This window comes from Stegostoma tigrinum, chromosome 27 (assembly GCF_030684315.1).
Source record: "Stegostoma tigrinum isolate sSteTig4 chromosome 27, sSteTig4.hap1, whole genome shotgun sequence".
NCBI classification, from domain to species: Eukaryota; Metazoa; Chordata; class Chondrichthyes; order Orectolobiformes; family Stegostomatidae; genus Stegostoma; species Stegostoma tigrinum.
In genome coordinates, this window is record NC_081380.1 from 23048651 (window position 1) to 23067022 (window position 18372).

Sequence of the window (18372 nt, forward strand, 5' to 3'; positions counted from 1 at the left end):
TCCACTCTGGTCATTTTACTTAGTTTTGACACTCCACAACTTTGTTCACACAAGTCCAAGGGACACAAATTTAAGCGTACGTGGGCACGTACCTGAATTTGTCATTGCTAGATCTAGCATGATTTTACCCTTGCCTCCACTGCCGAAAACATTGCCATTATTGCAGAGAAGCTGCCAGGCTCCCTTCCTCCAATACCAACTGTATCCATAACTCACTAGATGTTGTTGTTATGACTAAAGGAATCAGGAGATATCGCGATATAGTGCAAATGTGGTCCTGAAGTGGATGATCAGCCAGGATCTACTCCTGCATTTGATGGTCTACTCCTGCATTTATATTCTATGTTTCTGCATTTAACATCTTCGTTTTAACTAAAATAACAACCATTTGTTAAATTGCCTCTTCTACATTCCTCCCTTCCGTACCAAGTCATTAAACTTCAAGGGTCCTCATTGCCTGAGCTCTGAATTGGCATCTTTTGCTACTTTCTTTCTAATGCCAGCATCTCTCCTCTCCAAATCTGTCCCATGACCCCAACTTCACAGACTCTCAATTCTATTCCCACTAAGGAGCTGGTCAGCCACCCATCCTTCTGGCCTCCACATTACATTAAATAATAAAGTTCCAATTAGAACTTCAGGGGCAATTTCTTCCACACTATGTGCTGAGACTCCTCAATCAAGTGTTTTTTTTTAAAAAGAAGAAAATCATTATTGTAGGCTAAAGATCCTTGAGCCTTGAGCAACAACACTAATCAATCGTTACTCTGATGCCAGAGGGCAACTATATGCCTGCTCTATATATTGTTATTTCAAGGCTAATTAAGCAGCTTTGACACACAATATGGAGCATTTCAATTGATTACAGAATTCATTCGAGCAACACAACATATTGAATAATGGTTTGGTTCAAGAAACACTGCCTGAACGATTTCACCACACAATAAATGGAAAGAGAGTGTAAAACATCGTTCACTGATGTTTGTGAGTACCGACTCAAATCATGAATGTTGACTGATTAGTATATCTAGTAATTTACCACAGATTGTGTAGCTAAGTTGACTCCATTTTTCCAGTCCCAAAAATGGTGTTTTTGCATATGCTCAATAAATTAGTTAACATGCCATCCAATTTCCTTTGCAGCCACAACATGTTATAATTGCATCAGCAGTCAGCCTTAGTTTTTTTTGCCATCTAAACAAACCATTTAACTACTTTAAACGTAGACACAGGGCAGAGCAGTAAATATAGGATGAATTGTCAATAAGCGTGAAAATTTAAGACACAGAGCAGAACCCGGGTGGGGAACCAAAAAAGAGAAATAAGTACTTCAACAAAATGCATAAAGTATGAACAAAAACAAAAGTTGCTGGAAAAGGTCAGCAGGTCTGGCAGCATTTGCGGAGGAGAAAAGACTTAATGTCTCGCGTCCGGTGGCCCTTCCTCAGAACTGCGTTTTTCCAGCAACTTTGTTTTTGTTCCTGATTTATGGCCTCTGCAGTTCTTTTGTTTTTTTTTGCATGAAGTATGAAGTTGGTTTCAAATAAAGAGTCGTAGCATATACTCACTCATCAACTAACAAAGCTGCAACATGGGAATCCAGAATGAGTGAAAAATTAAGAAGTAAGAATGAAGAAGGAATTGATCCTGAAGAAGATACCTGGGACCTAATGTGCATGAGAATGGGGAGAACTGACTTAATCTTGAGAAGCATGCATCAGCATGAGTCCTCAAAAATTGTGAGAACGTTTTCATCATCATGCAAAGTGCATACACCGCTGTATTAAATCAAGTCAAATAACAAATTCAGGAAAGATTTCAAAGCAACAGTTAGTTGGTACATTAAAAACAGAAAGTGCAGCAGAAACTCAACAGATCGGGCAGGATCTGTGAACAGAAGAAGAGTTCGTGTTTTGAATCCTATAACACTGTTTCATATCTCTGGCACCTCATAATTTTGTTCTTATTTAAGCTGGTTGAAGTTGACACTTCATGAAACAAAAATGTCCTTTGTAGCAGAAGACCAAGAATATTCATAGGCAACCAAAATACCTCAATAGCATCATTGACAATTTCCAATGAAACACACAGAACATGAGAAGAGTCCATTAAAAGACTGCATTTTCTGGTGGTAATAGACCACATGGCTGATGGAACAAAATCAAAGTCTATAGTAATTTTCAAATGTAACACCATGCACAATACCAAGATCCTGCAGAATTATTATACCCTGTGGGTGACAGTGGTTGGTTAAGAGAGGAAGAAGTGACATTATGGGTTGATTATGTGGAATAGGTGAACCAATTGCTTTCATAGGTCTTTCTACTTAGCCGATGAGATCATACGAAGAATAAATAACACCCAAATTTCAGTTATATCAAGGGGGTTAATGTCCATAGTTCAACTTATAGATAGGTTCCCCAACAAACCAAATTGAGGATTACACTTGCAACAAATGAAAAGGTGGATAGTTGACAGTGATAAAGTCATCTCAAAGAGTATGCGATGCACTATTCGATATTTTGAGTGGTTTTGTAATCAATTCATGAGATGGCCATTTGTGTCACTAAAGCATTCAAAAACAAACATGGAATTTTCAGTTCAGTGATTACAGAAGAAACTGCTTTGTTGTGGAAGGATGATTCTGAAATATTGCAATTGCAAATGTTGCTCAGAATGAATTCAGTGAACTTTCAGTGTTAGATGCCAAAGAAAGTAAATTGAACAGGTTTTGTAACACTTGCATTGTGATCGATGGAATTTTTATACAATTGATTTATTGAAGAAGCCCCAGTTTATCCGTATAAATTACCAGCATAATAATTTTTCATGCTTCAAAATGGCAATCGCTCACCCTGGACAGTTGATGTTTGTGCCAGCATTTAAGTTAAACCGTGTTTTTGGAACAATTTATGGAGACTTCAAAGGTTCATAGATATGCCATATGTAAGGAAATGAGAAAGGCTGCCTCATGAATTTACACGCACTGAATTTGAAAGTCAGTTTAATTCACAGGGATATCATCCAACACTTGGTACTGGGCTAAATTCCTAACATCATGTGCAAACATCCACAAAAGTGGCAGAAGACCATTTTGCTTTGTGTCCATTGCCATAGATTCCAAGTCTTCCCCAGTGGAGAAGCATGTTGGAGTTGGTGATAATCCAGTGATCACAAATTTTGTCACTTTGTTAATTTCAATCAGCCCTATTGAAAACTGGTCAAGACCTAATGATTGACCATTTAAAACAACCATCAGCTTGAAATCAGTGAGGTCCAGGGACTGAATCTTATGGTTTCTCGGCTGTAGGTCGGCATGAGGTTTGTTGGTGGGATGTCTGCAAGGCTAAATGAGCTTTCTTAGCATATCTTCATAAACTGACCACATTTGATTGATTGATTTGATTTATTGTCACGTGAACCTAAGTACAGTGTAATGCTTTGTTTGCAAGCAGTACAGGCAGATCCTAGTAAGCAAGGACATATGCGTCATAGGGTGAAAAAAACGTGGACAAAAAGTGAAGCAGGTCACATTACACAGGACATGCACAGAGCAAGATCAACATTAACACAGTCAACATTATTTGAAGTTAGAGAGTTCATTTCATCAGGCTTATAGTGGCAGGGAAGAAGTTGTTCTTGAAGCTGTTGGTGTGTGTTTAAGTTTTTGTATTTTCTGCCTGATGGAAGAGTTTAAAGGAGAGTATGATTGAGGTGAGATGGACCTTAAATGATGTTGGCAGCATCTCTGCACCAGCGAGGAGTGTAAATGGAGTCCATGGACGGGAAATTGGCTTCTATGGTGGTCTGGGCTGTGCATACACCCCTTTGGCATGCAATACATCCAGTTTCCACCCCATTTTGCCACAAAACTATTCCCAGAAGAACTTGCCACTCAGCAGCCATCTGCCTGAAAACCGGCATCACTTCCATCCATGCCATCTTTGAAAGCTTGAGGTTGGCCTGCTGGCGTGTAGAATCTGCCCTGTTTGGTTCAGGAGAGAAGGCTGGGAAGAGGAAATTGGCACCCCGTTTACCAACAGGGGTCTGAAGGTTCTGGTGGATGGAATGGTTCATAGGAGAAGAGAAGAGTCATCCAAACCTACAGGCCAGCTCACTCCACAACCAAACAGGCTCCCTCAGCAATCTGTAGAGCTGGGTAGCTCATGAAGACAACAGGAGGAGGAAGAAGAAGAAAATGTAGCAAGGGCATATCAGTGGCACAAGTGGCACCATTCTGTAAATATTTCACAAATGCATGATAAACCTTTATTTTTCACCGCTCACATGGTTGTTCATGGCTCTGTGTAAGGTCCAGACACTTTGCTGCACTCTCTGGCACCCTCTTCATCGTTAGTACTGAGGTGCAAAAGTTTGGACAAGTGCCTAATACATCATGTCAAGTCAAGGGGAGGAAGGTGCATACATGGCAGTGGGACATTGTGACATCTTAGACACCCCTTGTTTCACATCCCCTTCTGTTCAGGTGGCCGTTTGTGCAGGAGAGTAGTTCTCAATGAGTTCCCAGGCAGTTAGTGTGCTAATAAGGCACAAGAGGCAGAGAGGGTCAATGCTACAGGGTGACCAGGCAGTAGGCACACTGCATGCCTGTCTCATCATCAGTCTACAGTTCTCTAGCCAGTGTCTTCCCCTGTGAAAACCCAATGTCTGGCAGCTGCTGCAGCCCCCTTCCTCACACATCAACTCACTTACCCCACATATCCCAAGTGAACTGGTGGCCATTTTGGAGATATCGGGCTGACCATGGCTCATTCGCTGAAGCACAGAGGGAGACTGCCTTGCTTCATTCCCTCCTACTACCAGCCCCATCTCCACAACCCCAGCCTCCCACCCCATGAAAAGCCACCCTGACTGGCTTCCTGAATCCTGGACTGGAATGGGAGGCTGCTCTTTATTTACATAAGAACAAGGAGCAGGAGTAGGCCATCTGGCCCCTCGAGCCTGCCCCACCATTTAATAAGATCATGGCTGATCTTTTTGAGACTCCGCTCCACTTACCAGCCCACTCATCATAACCCTTAATTCCTTTACTGTTCAAAAATTTATCTAGCCTGGTCTTAAAAACCATTCAGCAAGGTAGCTTCAACCGCTTCACTGGGCAGGGAATTCCACAGATTCACAACCCTTTGGGTGAAGAAGTTCCTCCTGAACTCAGTCCTACATGCGCTTCCCTGTATTTTGAGGCGATGCCCTCTAGTCCTAGTTTCACCTGCTAGCGGAAACAGCCTCCCTGCCTCCAATTTATCTATTCCCTTCATAATTTTATATGTTTCTATAAAAGGTCTCCCCTCATTCTTCTGAATTCCAATGAGTATAATCCCAGTCTACGCAGTCTCTCCTCATTGTCCAACCCTCTCAACTCTGGAATCAACCCAGTGAATCTCCTCTGCACCTCCTCCAGTGCTAGTATATCCCTTCTCAAGTAACGTGACAAAAACTGCACACAGTACTTCATGTGTGGCCTCACCAGGACCTATACAGCTGGAACATAGCCTCCCTGTTTTTAAATTCCATCCCTCGAGCAATGGCAGACAACATTCCATTTGTCTTTTTAAATTACCTGCTGCACCTGCAATCCTACTTTTAGCAATTCATGCACAAGGACACCCAAATCCCTCTGCACAGCAGCGTGCTGCAATTTTTTAACCATTTAAAACATAGTCCATTTTGCCATATTCCTACCAAAATAAATGTACGGTCATTCATCAACATTGTACTCCATCTGCCAGGCCTTTGCCCACTCACTTAGATTATCTATATCCCTCTGCAAACTGTCTTCTGCACACCTTTGCTCTACCAATCATCTTAGTGTCAGCTGCAAATTTTGACACACCACACTGAGTACCCAACTCCAAATTATCTACGTAAATTGTAAACAATTGCAGTCCCAACACTGATCCCTAAGGCACACCACTAGACACTGACCGCCAACCAGAAAAATACTCATTTACTCCTACCTCTTTGCTTTCTACTGGTCAACCAATCCTCTATCCTTGCCAATACATTACTTGTAATACCGTGCAACTTTATCTTATGTCGCAGCCTTTGGTGTGGCACCTTGTCAAATGCCTTCTGGAAATCCAGATACACCACATCCACAGGTTCCCCACTGTCCACCATGCAAGTAATGTCCTCAAAGAATTCCACCAAATTAGTTAAACATGACCTACCCTTCATGAATCCATGCTGGGTGTTCCCAATGGGACAATTTATATCCAGATGTCTTACTACTTCTTCCTTAACGATAAATTCAAGCATTTTCCCTACTACCAAAGTTAAGCTAACTGGCCTGTAGTTACCTGCTTTTTGTCTACTTCCGCTTTTAAACAGTGGCGTCACATTGGCTGTTTTCCAATCTGCGGGAGCCACCCCAGGGTCCAGTCAATTTTGGGAAATAAATACTAGTGCATTGGCTATTTTCCCCCATCACCTCTTTTAGTACGCTGGGACGCATTTCATCAGGGCCAGGAGACTTTCTACCTTTAGCCCCATTAGCTTGCCCAGCACTGCCTCCTTAGCGATAACGATAGTTCCTAGGTCCTCGCCTGCAATAACCTTCTTGTCATTAGTTTTCGCCATGTTATTTGTGTCTTCCCCTGTGAGGACAGGCACAAAATAACTGTTTAACATCTCAGCATCATTTCCTCATTCCCAGGTTATTAAATTGGCCTTCTCATCCTCCAAAGGACCAATGTTTACCTTCACCACTCTTACAATTTACATATTTATAGAAACTTTTGCCGCCTGTTTTTATATTCTGAGCTAGTTTACTCTCAATCTCCCCTACTTTTCTTCTTCCTTTCTTCTGTGGCATTCTGTTGGCCTTTAAAGATTTCCCAGTCTACTAGTTTCCCACTACTCTGCTTTTTTGTATGTGTTGTTTTTCAATCTGTTACTTTTCTTTATTTCCTTAAACATCCAGGGCTGGCTCTCTTTTCCTACAGTTCTTCCTTATCACTGGAACATAATTTTTCGGTGTTCAGCAGATGTGTCTTGAAAGTCCTCCACTGATCCACAATTGACCCACCATAAAGATTTTGCTGCCATTCTACCTTAGCTAATTCCTTCCTCATTCCTTCATAGTCTCCTTGGTTTAAGCAAAGGACATAGGTACTGGATTTAACATTTTCATGCCCCATCTGTATTTTAAATTCGACCATACTGTGATCAATCCTTCTGAGAGGATCCCTAACTGTGAGATCATTAATTATTCTTGTCTCATTACGCAGGACGAGATCTACGATAGCTTCCTCTCTTGTAGGTTCCATTACATATTGTTCAAAGAATGCATCCACAATAATTTCCATGAATCCCGACAAGCCGCGCTGACTGGGGAAGATTAAGTTGCAGCTATTGTCCATGGATTGTGGACTTGTTTGGTCCTGGGCAACATGAAGAGTTCATTCAGAAGAAGTGGCAAGTTGAATCCATTAGGCGCATGCTCCGGATGCCACATCAAGTTCTCCCAATTACTCGTTTTTTTGGGCATGTTTAGTAAGATTAGAAGCAGAATATTAATGCGGGGAGTCAGGTTCATCAACAAGGCACTTATAAACATTAATTGGTGTTAAATGACATCTCGCCCCCACCTGCCAAGAATCTCACCATGTTCCTTGGGAAAAGCATGGAGCAAGGTGACCTTGGCGTGAGGTTGTTCCTTGCTGGACTTCACCCCCAATTCTGCTATATATATCACCATAGCCAACATCACTCAGGTACCTATAGCAGCGCACACCAGTTTTTAAAGAGTGCTTGCAGGCTGGTGTCATAGATGACCTGTATTAGAATATGGAAAAAAGGGCTAAATCTAGCATTTAATGTGATAATGTCACAATTGCATTTTCTTTCACGGCCTGGTGCTAAAGTCAAATTCTGTTCGTCCTCTCCTTCTTCCCGTTCAACAGAAGTGTGGGGATCTGTCAATTATTTCCTGGTGGCATTATAATACATTGAGAGCTGTCAGTGCTAAGGAATGTAAGCCTTCCACAAATAGTTAAAGGTTGAACATGCTCAGGGCATTCATCACATGGGTATGGTGCAAAGACTGCAAAAATTTCCATTTTTAACTTCAAAACAAAATCTACCTGTCACCAGTATGACATCTTCATTTCACACAGCAGCACCCCTCATGGCTGTTATGAGTGAAATTTCCAATTATCATTTGCTTGCTGCTGTTGACTTATACAAAACCCAAGCTCAGAATCCTTACAGGTGTGAGGGAAGAAACATAATTCCATTTTATCATCAGTGTACTCTCCTTTCAAACAAACATCCCAGAAGTGGAAGAATAATACACAGAATTTAATACTTCTGATCAGATTTTCTAAACTTTCATTTCAATATCTTTAATGGTTTGCAACAGTGCTATTAAGAACATTTACTTTACCTCTTAGCTTTAGAATGAAATGCTTGGATTACATATTCAAAATGAATTCAGGAGGGAACGGCTGAGACTTCCAACTGTAATAAACACTATCACTTAGTTGAAAAAAAAAGTGAAAAGTGCACGAAATAATATTCAAAGCAATGTTTTATAATCTAATTTCTTCCCTTACCATATGCGGACAGAGTAAAAGAAAGCTGTAGGCACACTACTGATTTCCTGTTCATTTAAATAATCACTCATGTTAAATTTGTAAATACCCCGCAACATCTGAGGGGAAAATAGATGCCCTTTGGGAGGAAGGAAGTAACTTGTAGATAGTCAATATCAAAATTGTTAGTCAGCAAATGTAAATTCTGGCCTCAATTTTAGAAGTGATAATTCCACTCTTTGCCTAATTAACTTAAAAACACCTGATCATAAGTTGTTAGTAGTTGTTAAATGGCATTTCAAATGAAAGGTTCAATTACATGTTGTGAAAGAAAGCAATTGCTTATGGTGCAGTGGTAGCAACCCTATCTCTGATCCAAGAGACAAGGGTTTAGCTTCCAATTATTCTAGAGGTGTGTACAACAATCAATATTTTCTGTGTTAGCCTATCCATAAAAGAAAACAGATGCTTTCAAAGAAATCTATATCGTTCATTCATTTGTTCTGGAAGTCTGGGTTATCCCAAGGTCTAAGTACTGAAGAACAAAATAAAAAGGGGATTAATTTCAAAGTCATACAGCACAGAAAGAGATCCTTTGGTCCAAACTTCTAAAATGTTAACATTAACATCGGACTTCACAAAAAAAAACTTAAAATTAGTTTCTACTGTTACAGGTATCCCCTCTAACTTATCATTGCAAAGATTTCTGCTATCTACCAAATTAAACTTCATTTCAATTTTTTTTAAAAACCCAGTAGGATCTGTTAAGACATAAAACCTTAATAATTTCCTGCTTTAGGGTGAAGTAAAAAATGTTTTTAAGTAAAAATTTTGATCAAGACTCTAAGTAATCCTTTGTGTTTTTTCTAAATGTCAGGCTTTGGGGAAAGAGGAGGGAAGCGGAATTAGTAGTTTTGGTAAATTTTTCCAAGAGTTGATCTGTGTTACATGTCGAACGTTTTCTTTTGCTGCTTCCTTCCAGGATTCTATGTAATACAAAACAGCTGATCTGCAAAAGTGTGGAGAATGACTGCCCTTGTCATCATGGTCACATTCAATGGAGTATGGCACCAAGGATCTGTAGACAAACTGCGGTTGATAAGAACCATGGGGAACCACATCCAGCACAGAAAATGGTTGTTGTCATTAAAGGCCAATCATTCTCAGTCCCAAGATATCACTGCAAGAGTTCCTCAGCTTAGTGTCACAGACCCAATCACCTTAGCTGTTTTATCAATCACCATTCCTTTACCAAATGTTCAGAAGGATGTTCACTGATAATCGCACAATATTCAGCACAATTTGCAACTCCTCAAATTTGAATCAGTCAGTGCTCACCTACAGTAAGACCTTAGCAACTTCCAGGCTTGAGCTGAAAATTGGTAGGTAACAGTCACAACACAAGTGCCAGGCAATAACCATCTCCAACAAGCGAGAATCTAACCATAAGGAATTGTTCTATTGCCGGAAAACAACTGAGCAATGTGTCTGGCAAAACAGAAGGCAGAAAACAGCCGCTGGAGCAACAAAGCTGGTCAACATTGGCTTCAGAGCTGCTTTGGAAGGTGCTGAAATGCACGATGCAAGCCTAGCCTCTCTTAGTTCAGGAAAGCTGTGGAGGTATCAGATTATTATTTTTTCTGTTTTTTTGTTGTTACTAAAGTACAATTATTATTTCTTCCATTCTGTGAAAGAAAGTAAAAAAGAGGAGGCAGCTTTATACCTAAGATAATCACCTGAATATGATCTGTCATAGACAATTCTTTTAAAAACACACATAGTGTAACTATTTATCCTTTAGTTCATGAAGTGACCAATGTGACGATACTTTCCAGAAGCGGTTTTCAAATTGTGAACACATTTTCCAATGTCCTCTGTTACACAATGTAAACTCAGGTCTTGTAATCTCTTCACTAGAGGCTAATAAGCATTTCTTGTCCACCTAAAAAAGACATAGTTAAATGCATTACTCATCCCCTGCTCCTCAACTATCCCTTCTTCTCTCAGCCCACCATGTCAACATATCAGGATTTCAGGAGAAGGAATGCTGAGACTACATCTAGCCTCCACATAGCAGGCAGTGGTGGGATAAAATGCTAGTCAACCACAAAGGCACATCATCCTGACAGTCCAGCCCCTTGCCAATTTAACCAAATAAAAGCCCACTGAAGAGCATTTACCCAAGCTAATAGTACCGTACCAGTGGCGGTGTGGCCCTCCATCACGCAAGAATGCCCCCTGCTGCATGGATGCATGCATTCTCCAGCCTCCTAAGAGAGAAGTTTGGCGGGGGGGGAGGGGGGTGCATAAAGCTAAAGACTCAAAGAAGGCGCCTCTGGAAACAATGGCATCACGACTGGAGGTATGCTCTCTCTAACTGGTAGGAACTGCCTGCTCAGACCTGACAAAAAATGAAGTGTCTCCTTCTACTGTTACAGTACCTAACCTGGATGAACAACTCAGAGGCAGTCACCAGTCAGCTACCTCTGAAAATTGTTAAAATCAGTCCCAAGGTAGCAATTCATACCACTTGGTAAAATTTTCCACCTAAAGGCACACCAGCACTCACCTACATCTCACTCTTGGACCCAAGCAGCAGGACTTGAAAAAATTCAGAATTTATCAGGCAACAACACAAGCATTCTGCAGTATTAACTATTGATCTGTCATGGTGGTCCATCAAAATCCTAGAACACAGCTCTGACACATCAGCCATCCTGATGCAGTATTAAGAAACAATTCCATTACAGGCATAAATCTCTTAGCCCCATGCCCTTTATAAAGAATAAGGAGTGTGGAGGTCCCAGCCTTTTAATACAGTTTTGTCCTCTATTTGCAAGGAATCCAAGAAAACTACAAAACATAACGTGTGATTTCCAAATGGCACAAATGCTTCACCATATTGTACACTGGAATATATTTTAAACCTCTTATAAAGCTTAAACCTCTCAAAACTAAGAAACAGACATTAAAACATTCTTGTTGTAGTTTTCAACATTAGCCATTAAAATGCTACAATCCTAAATTGCCATTATTGTAATTAAATTGGAAACATTTAAGACCATGGGTAGGATGGTCTGTTCTCTTCCAGTTGCTGATTGATTAATGTTGGTCTGTATTTGACCTTTACCCACAAATCATGTACTCTGTACAATCATGCTCAGACTATGCTAAATCTCTGAAAGCACTAAGCCACAATGACTTATTAATGCATTATACACAACTGCCAAGATTCTAACATATGATTGTTGCTGTTTTCTTTATTAACACAGTACTTGCAATTTCTTGTTTAACCTAAGAGTGATGGACATCCTCCAAAACTAATTACAAAAATGTTGCAAAATGCCACATCAATCTTACATGTAATACACAAGCTTTCTGAAACAATTTTACAGTAATGCAGAGATTGATTGTTTGGGGAAGTTCTAATGCAATCTCATGACTCAAACATTCATAAAACAAGTGCCAGTTCAAAAATAAAATTTCACAATATAAAAGTTGTGCGTAAACCAAATACTGTGCAAATTCAGGCATTCTAAGTATTACTAATTGTGGAACTTCATTTAAGCCACTGCTTCTAACCTCAAAGGATGTCATAAAATTCAACACCATTACACTCCACCAACACCCACTAGCAATTATCTAGACCATTAATAAAATGATGTGGCCAGCACTCAACATTTCAAAACTGCAAGAGTAAATGGCCTTCATCTAGTAATGCTTGTTGCACCTACAAATAGAAAAATGTTCAATATTTAACAGGGGCTCTTGTTAAATGTCAAAACAAAATAAGAATCATCAGCATTATTAGATAACTCAGATGACAGTGACCAGACTTCTTCATTTTTGCCAATAGGGTAAGTGTTTCTATTAATGCAGATAGCATCAGTGATAATAAAATTAGACATAATACCTAACACAACCAGCCTCACAGTACATCACCTTCACCAACCCGTTAGAAGGTAAGCAGACTCTTCCATACCCAACAGACTCAAAGTCAAGATTCAGCCAGCCAGTTTTTCTTTCCTGACCACCAATATTTTTACAACTAATAAATAACTACAAGGAAATTGAAAAGAAGAAATCCTTTAGATCCTTTACATTTTTACATCCAGTTTTGTTGACTAATATTCAATTTCTGAATACTTCAGGACAATCCTGGAGAGTTGGCAACTCTATGCTTTACACAAACTTTTCTGTTCATACCTGTACATATATGTAGAAAAGTTCTATTTTCTTCTGTAATACAAATATCTCCGAGTCTTGCTTATACAATTTTAATTTTAAAATACTGTAGCTGCCCGTTCATAGCAGTTTTCTCTTCAAATTTACAGACTGTTTATCAATTATTTGGTACAGCACGACACTCGAGGATTCACTATAATTGCATTCAAGTTGCAACTATCTGTGTATTGTGTAATGCTGTTGAAATTACTCTTGGGACCAAATAGAAATATGGTGTTATGAAACTAGCAATCACTTGTCAATCTAACTAAACTTTTCTGACTGCGTTAATCCTGAACTATTTCTAAGGAATGATAAATTAATAGGCCAAGAATGGCACAAGTTCAAAAGTGCCTTAAGAAGACAGCTATTTTACCAAGTTAGAACAGTTTGAATTTCTGTCAACTTTGAAGGTTGATTTACAGACAAGTTTCCCCTAACACAAAATTCAACGTAAATTAATTTTTCATAGTGAATGGCAGGACAAACTCTCGTATAACATATAACATACACCTATGGGTATTGTTTAATTCTACAGGAGATAATCAGGCATTAGGAGAATACTATCAGTATTTTTTGCATCATATACAAGTTTGAACAGCCCCACATTCCTCGTATTTTTATTTTATTCTTACCCAAAAACAATGATTAAAAGACAAATGCCTTTCGCAAAAGAGAGGCTAAGCGGGAATAAGGAAGACTAAAAGAATGATGAGGAAAAGATGGCAGACTGTGCTAAATGAACCAGAGCATCCTCCAATAATTGTAACTTTCATATGTTGAAACAAGATATACGAATGTCCGAGCCCCTTTGCTCACTTCATTTCTCTTCAAAAGACAACAGCCCATCCCAACAAGAGCAGATGAAAGTTTTACTACGTGATTAACATTCTGAACACGTTCAAATATTTAGAACAGACTACAGCAAAATGCAAATTCGGCATTTTTCCTTCAAAACAATCACTCGTTCAACATTTTGTTGATCTCATGTGACATTTGCAACAATTTGATTCTATGAATCAGTCTCCCTCGTTTAGTTTTATTTGCAAATAGACAAGCCATACATGTCCATCATGGGCCTCCTGCAGTGCCACGATGATGCCACCCGAAGGTTGCAGGAACTGCAACTCATATTCCGCTTGGGAACCCTGCAGCCCAATGGTATCAATGTGGACTTCACAAGCTTCAAAATCTCCCCTTCCCCCATCACATCCCAAAACCAGCCCAGTTTGTCCCCTCCCCCCACTGCACCACACAACCAGCCCAGCTCTTCCCCTCCACCCACTGCATCCCAAAACCAGTCCAACCTGTCTCTGCCTCCCTAACCTGTTCTTCCTCTCACCCATCCCTTCCTCCCACCCCAAGCCGCACCTCCATTTCCTACCTACTAACCTCATCCCACCTCCTTGACCTGTCCGTCTTCCCTGGACTGACCTATCCCCTCCCTACCTATACTCTCCTCTCCACCTATCATCTTTCCTCTCCATCTTCGGTCTGCCTCTCCCTATTTATTCCAGAACCCTCACCCCACCCCCCTCTCTGATGAAGGGTCTAGGCCCGAAACGTCAGCTTTTGTGCTCCTGAGATGCTGCTGGGCCTGCTGTGTTCATCCAGCCTCACATTTTATTATCTTGGATTCTCCAGCATCTGCAGTTCCCATTATCCTAAGCCATACCTGCTCACGCATGGATATAGTTAATACAAGCATAAGGGGGGCATGAAAAACATAGACATTACAATTTTGGCATATTATACATTCAGCAAACGTTTAAAAGCAATATTCAGGTATCTGCAAATAGTATAGCTAAAATAAACTAAAAAAGGCAAAATATGACCAGAGTATAGCAGTTGTTTTGGTTGACTCAATCATGGGATGTGGATAATCACTGACTAGGCTAGCATTAGTAGTGCTGAGCTGCCATTTTGAACTTTTGCAGACAATACAGTGATAGTACACCTGATGTGCTGTTAGCAAGTTGCAGGATTTTAGTTAAATGGCAGAGAAGAAATAGCAATATACTTCCACACCAGGACCAGGTGTGTCTTGGCGGGTAACTTGCAAGTTGTGGTGTTGTCATGTATCTGCCACCCTTAACCTTCTATTTGGTAGCGGTCATGGGTTTGGAAGATTCTGCAGCATATTTTGTAGGTTGTACTGCTGCTGCTGCTATGTGTCAGTGGTGGAAGGAGTGGATGTTTGTAGATATGATGCAAAGCAAGTGGGCCTGGATGGCATCAAGGTTCTTGAGTGTTGCTGCCATGCACAAGTTGAGAGCATTCAACTGCTCTCTGACTTGTCCCGTGCCGTGGGCAGATTTTCAAGAATTGAAAGTTGAGTCTTTGCCTCTGATCTGTTCACGTGACCAAACATTTTATATAGCTGGTGCGGTTCAGTTGCTGACCAATGGTGACTCCCAGGCTGTTGATGGTGGGATTTAAGCAATGGTAATGCCATTAAATTTCAAGAGGCAACATTTAGATTCTGTCTTGTTGGAGATGCTCATTGTCTGGCCCATGCGTTATGCAAATATCACTTGCTACTTATTAGGTCAATCCTGGATACTGTCTAGATCTTGGTGCATTTAGACATGGGCACTGAAACAAACAGTCAGAGTTGTGAATAGTGCTTAAAAATATCTTAGCAAAAATTCCCATTTTTGACCTTATGATGTAGGAAATGTCATTCAAGAAGTTGCTGAAGATGGTTAGGTCAAGGAACCTACTCCTGTGGTGATGTCCAGTGATTGAGTTCACTAACCTCCACTAAGTACAACTCCAACTAGTGGAGAGTTGTTCCTCTAATTTCTATTGATTGAATGCTAGCAAGCAAATTATTGCTTTCCAAGTATCACTTGATAGCATAGTCAATTACCCCTTTTCAAGCTTTGCTAATGATCAGGAAAACACCATGAAGGTAGTAATTGTTACAGAGTAGTAGAAACTGCCGATTTTGGAGAATCTGAGATAACACTGTGTGAAGGTGGATGAACACAACAGGCCAAGCAGCATCATCAGAGGAGCCAGAAAGCTTGACACTTGGGTCCAGACCCTTCTTCAGAAGGGGAGACCGGACCCGAAATGTCAAGCTTTCCTGCTGTGTTCATCAAACTTCACATGAAGGTAGTAATTGGTTGGGTTGGATTTGTCCAGCCATTTTGCATTCAGAACATTTCTGGGCAAGTTTTCACATTCCACATTTGGGTAGATACTAGTATTGCAGCTATGCGGAAACAGGTTGGCTAAGGATACGGTCAAGGGTCTAGGCCAAAAACGTCAGCTTTCCTGCTCCTCTGATGATGCTTGGCCTGCTGTGTTCATCCAGCTCTGCACCTTGTTATCTCAGATTTTCTAGCATCTGCAGTTCCTACTATTTCTGGCTAAGGAGATGGTTATTTTTACAGCACAAGCCACCCCAGCATATAGACTTCTTTTTCCCCCCACCCCATAGTTTTGATTATGGGTTGAAATGGAAAGAAAAAACTACTTCAAAATACCAATGGAGTGCTGAGGGATTATTATAGTTTTTGAGATCAAGTAACCTGACACTCATTGTAAGTACTGTTTACATAGCAAACCATTTTCTACTGCTTGAACTAGCAGTGCTATGAGCTGGAGCCAAGGACTGTGTACAAATGGATATTCAGCCAGCAAGAAATAGCAAGAATACACCTCCTCCCACCCACCCTCCTGCAAAAATTCCATCCCCTATTCCCAATTCCTCTGCCTCCGCCGCATCTGCTCCCACGATAAGACATTCCACTCCCGCACATCCCAGATGTCCAAGTTCTTCAAGGACCGCAACTTCCCCCCCCCCCCCCCCCCCCGCAGTGATCGAGAACACCCTCGACCGCATCTCCCGCATTTCCCGCAACACATCCCACACACCCCGCCCCCGCCACAACCGCCCAAAGAGGATCCCCCTCGTTCTCACACACCACTCCACCAACCTCCGGATACAACACATCATCCTCTGACACTTCTGCCATCTACAATCCGACCCCACCACCCAAGACATTTTTCCATCCCCTCCCCTGTCTGCTTTCCAGAGAGACCACTCTCTCCGTGACTCCCTTGTTCGCTCCACACTGCCCTCCAACCCCACCACACCCGGCACCTTCCCCTGCAACCGCAGGAAATGCTACACTTGCCCCCACACCTCCTCCCTCACCCCTATCCCAGGCCCCAAGATGACATTCCACATTAAGCAGAGGTTCACCTGCACATCTGCCAATGTGGTATACTGCATCCACTGTACCTGGTGTGGCTTCCTCTACATTGGGGAAACCAAGCGGAGGCTTGGAGACCGCTTTGCAGAACACCTCCGCTCAGTTCGCAATAAGCAACTGCACCTCCCAGTCGCAAACCATTTCCACTCCCCCTCCCATTCTTGACATGTCCATCATGGGCCTCCTGCAGTGCCACAATGATGCCACCCGAAGGTTGCAGGAACAGCAACTCATATTCCGCCTGGGAACCCTGCAGCCTAATGGTATCAATGTGGACTTCACCAGTTTCAAAATCTCCCCTTCCCCAACTGCATCCCTAAACCAGCCCAGTTCGCCCCCTCCCCCCACTGCACCACACAACCAGCCCAGCTCTTCCCCTCCACCCACTGCATCCCAAAACCAGTCCAACCTGTCTCTGCCTCCCTAACCGGTTCTTCCTCTCACCCATCCCTTCCTCCCACCACAAGCCGCACCTCCATTTCCTACCTACTAACCTCATCCCACCTCCTTGACCTGTCCGTCTTCCCTGGACTGACCTATCCCCTCCCTACCTATACCCTCCTCTCCACCTATCTTCTTTTCTCTCCATCTTCGGTCCGCCTCCCCCTCTCTCCCTATTTATTCCAGAACCCTCACCCCATCCCCCTCTCTGATGAAGGGTCTAGGCCCGAAACGTCAGCTTTTGTGCTCCTGAGATGCTGCTTGGCCTGCTGTGTTCATCCAGCCTCACATTTTATTATCTAGCAAGAAATAGCTGCTTGGTTTGTGGACTGGGGAGCAACTATTGGTGACAGAAGCTTGGCCTGCTAACAACCATGTAATTGGCTCCCAAGCAACTGAATAGCTTGGAACTGAGAACAAGACTGAGAGGAGCCATCAGGTCACCACAGGCTCAGCAACTGTCTCCATTCACTGCAGTAAAAAAAAACTTTAAGTCTAGAAAAGCAGTTTACTCTCCCTTCAGCAGTTGTTGTAAACTGCAATGTTTAATTAATAAGTCAGAAATCTTTTATAAGCATGAACTAGTCACCTGGGCACTGCAAACAACAGAAGAAGTGAAAAGTAATGTTACAGTATATAACTTGAACAGTCCTTGCAATTTTTAAAAATACAACAGCATTTAAAAGGAAGCAGATTTTTTAAAAATTGACTAAAAATGAACAAAGTTTTAAAGACAAGATTTTAAAAGTACAAAGACTTTAAAGGATGGGAGATTGTAAAAAACTAGAACATTTTCCAAGATGACAGCTTTTGCAAATTAGAGATTTTAAAAAGTCTGAAAGCAGTAGTTCACTACAAAACAAGTAATTGCAACTTGAAGCTTTGTTTCAATAATTTAATACATATCAATAGTTATTCCAAATGCA

General features: G+C 41.4%; 1 protein-coding gene across 3 annotated transcripts in view; it reads right to left on the bottom strand.

Annotated features, from left to right (window-relative positions):
- Nucleotides 1–18372, bottom strand: part of LOC125464520 (rab effector Noc2-like) — a 201205-nt gene that overhangs the window by 96159 nt on the left and 86674 nt on the right. The window lies entirely within an intron of this gene.